At 45.8% G+C, this 3,371-nt stretch overlaps 1 long non-coding RNA gene across 1 annotated transcript in view; it reads right to left on the reverse strand.

Moving 5' to 3' along the window:
* The window catches only part of LOC112212465, a 50,569-nt gene that overhangs the window by 47,046 nt on the left and 152 nt on the right, over positions 1-3,371 (reverse strand). Inside the window, exon 2 of the long non-coding RNA XR_002946290.2 lies at positions 2,228-3,361. This is a non-coding gene — a long non-coding RNA (uncharacterized LOC112212465). The remainder of the gene's footprint in view (positions 1-2,227; positions 3,362-3,371) is intronic.

A 3,371-nucleotide genomic window follows, 5' to 3' on the forward strand; every position in this document is an offset into this window, starting at 1 on the left:
GGGCGGCGCTCCGCGATCCTTTTTACACCGTGGCGACCTCTCGAGAAGATCGGTCCTCGAAGAAATTGCGCAATTGTCAGGAAACAGCGAGCGACACGTTTCTCTAACCTAGCTAAGACCCACGAGGGAGACGAAGAGGCGAGGAGGCCCACTTCGAGCGGACAATTAGACCATTAGATCGATGGAATATACCTATGCTATACAATCGTGTTGTGCACGCCTGTCGCACGGATCAACTATGCACATTGCAGTAACGTGGCGCACAAAAAACACTGTCGCGCATATGTTCCCCGGCGTAAACTGTAATAATAGCTCTTCGTCGGTATTAATGATCAACGAGTTCGCGCAAGTTAGCTTGTATTGAATTGTGAATTGAAAAAAAAAAAAAGAAAAAAAAAATAAACAGGGTTCGAGAGCGGTTTACGAAGTCGACGAGCAAAAACAATATTTTCTCGCAGCGGCACTACCGCCGTTCGAGGAACCACCTGGAAAGAAGCACTCGAGAAGGATCGACAAGAAACGTTCTTGTTGTTCGGCGTGTTTGCAAACGAAACCGGACAGCCGTGACACCTGACACCTGGTATACCGTCTCGCTTTTTCACCCGCCGAAAGAGAAACGCTGGACTTCGTCGCTTATCGGTGTACACAGGTCCGATTAAGACAATAGAGCCTACGGTTCGCACGATTTGCGTTCCATTGGCCGCAGCACGCGTGAATAAACTTTGATTACACTCCAAGCCGATGAATACGTCACCATCGGCGATTTTCTTTCACGTGATGGGCTTTAATGCGATTACTAACGTCAATCGTAGAAATGAGTAGATATATTTCTTATCCTAGACTGTATGTTATATGCGTGAATCAGTTACTGAGTGAATTCAATCTACCCGATGTAATATCGAACGTAGAAAAGATAAAATAGTATCGTTGGTGCGATAAAATCGGAATAGAGATGTTATACATATGTGTATTATATATAGAAGAGCATGGAATAATTCTTTTACGCACGTGAATTTCTTAAACAAGGCAATATTTAGCGAAATGCTCGCACGTTGGCAACATCGACACAAAGGATTAGCACGCGCGCGTCACGCTTAGCACGCGCATCAGAGTCACGAGCCGTGAAGGGACACGCGTAAAAGAGATTGGTCGTAGCAGATCGTTCTACGTGGCTGGGCTAACGCGCGTGTTCGCTCCACTTCCGATATTAAGCCACCCTCGCACGTGACGCTGCTACCTACGCCCGAAGATGGTTAACCCGCGACAAAAAAACTTTTTCATCGACACGTACACGCATGCACGAGTGCACAAGTGTAAACAGGCTAGCGGTGGAAAAAAGGCAAGCAAACGAACGAACGAACGAAAGATCCACGGTTCCATGACCACGTGAAACTTCCACGAGAGAGAAAAAAAAAAAAATACATAGTCACCTCGGAACGTGAGTCGCGAGAAGTTTTGATCTGTCGATGATAAAATTAAACGAGCTTATAAATTCGTTGCGACGTTATAGGACGGAAAAGGTCGTGCGTGAAAAGAGATGTTCACGCGCGTCTGCCGTAATACGCGCATCCGCTCTACTTCCGACGCTTAGCGCCGCGACGCTTCAACGAGCTCGACGCGTGGCATTAAACCGCCCTCGCACGTGACGATGAGAGGAGAGTTGTGTGACACGGATTATAAATGTGCCCGACATTGTCGTCGAGGGTGAGAAAAAGCGGCTTTGATATCAATTATTGGTTATCGTATCGCTTCCACAACGTTTTTTACGTGAAATTTATTCTCCTTGGATCGTTACTTTACTGGTGTTCGATATACCCATAAAGGATAGCGAAAAACAACGCTGGAAATGATTTCACGAACAACAAGTGAGGTTACACACAAAAGGTGAAATAATCATTCAACTTTACATAAGTACATAATGTATATGAAAAACTTACATAACTTTATTGCTTGTAAAAGTGACATTCGTTAGAAGTAACTGATCGAATTGTTTACTTTCGAGAATCGGAAGATATAAATCGACGGAGATGTGCGACGCGAACCTCTCATCGGAAATTTGATAAATACGAACGATTCGTATCGGTAATTACGTTGTACAGATTTAACGATGATCATATAACTCTGTCACATAGTCACTCGACTGATAGATAACGCGTGTATCTCGTGGCCGGCGCGGCGCACAATGTCAACGTAACGATGTAAAAGAAATTCGCCCTTTATGGCTTACCCGGTGATCGTTAAAGGCTCCCGCGCATCCGATGCTTTCAAAATTCAACTCCTTCTGTTCTGACACTTAAACGTGGTGATCTAGTCGACGGTTTCGAGGTATACTTCCGACGGTAGTAATGTCACGGATCACAGAGGCAGGCACTGAACATAATTTCAAAACGAATATCGTTCGTTATCACAGTAGCGATCGTCTCCGAGCCGTCGCAACGAGTTTCTTTACACGGTCGTTAACACAACTCGGGCGGTAGATATAGACGACTATCGAACAACAATCAACACCAGTAATACTACGATGATCGATCGTAGATGGAATATCACACACAATCCACGCTGCGCCCCTGTTATCTTTCCTTTTTCGTTTTCCTATCTAAACGGTAATACAGCGGCACGACACTCGTTTTTCTGTCTCTCACTACTTTAATTTCATTAAACAAAATGGCACTACGATTTTAAAGAGGAAAAGTTCCTCGTTGATCGACGATCAAAGTCGTCAAAAGCGTATCCTTTGCTCGGTAAACACACACGTTCCTGCGAACGCACTTCTTCCCAGTTCTGTTCGTGAGCTGCGCATAAACACGCTACGAACCGATACGTTTCGTAAACAATATACAACCAGGCACATCGAGATCACAGACTTCTTCGGTCCGTCGGTATCCAACCGATCGTGTAACTTCTCTTCTCTAAGATCACACCCCTGGCTCACCGTGTTGATATCGTACTGTGTAAATTGTCGTACAGCGACGCTGTAAATGGATATGAAAATTTCGATCGCGTGTACTTAACTTTTGGACGCGGTTTGCGAACGCGGTCGTCTCTCCTCTACGTACGAGATGAGAAAAAAAACTGTTTCTCTGCTTCGGTCACTCGGCGAGCGGGAAGGGGTGGTTCGCGACACGCAGCCAACTTCGTCTCTTCTTTCCTCGCGCGTTTTCTCCTATACTCTGTCGTCTAATGGTTTTGTTTGTCGTTGTCGGTATTCTCGTGCGAGTGAGGTGAATATAAGGTGAGTGCGGTGGAAAGAGAGAATCTGAGAGAGGCGTTTGCGTACATTCACATATATGACAACACACCGACCCTTCCAGTAGCGCGGTCTCGCGCCGACTGCGAGACTACGACGGCTCGCGGGTTTCACCTTCGGCCGT

The sequence above is a fragment of the Bombus impatiens genome, unplaced genomic scaffold (assembly GCF_000188095.3).
Source record: "Bombus impatiens unplaced genomic scaffold, BIMP_2.2 scf_0197, whole genome shotgun sequence".
Taxonomy (NCBI): domain Eukaryota; kingdom Metazoa; phylum Arthropoda; class Insecta; order Hymenoptera; family Apidae; genus Bombus; species Bombus impatiens.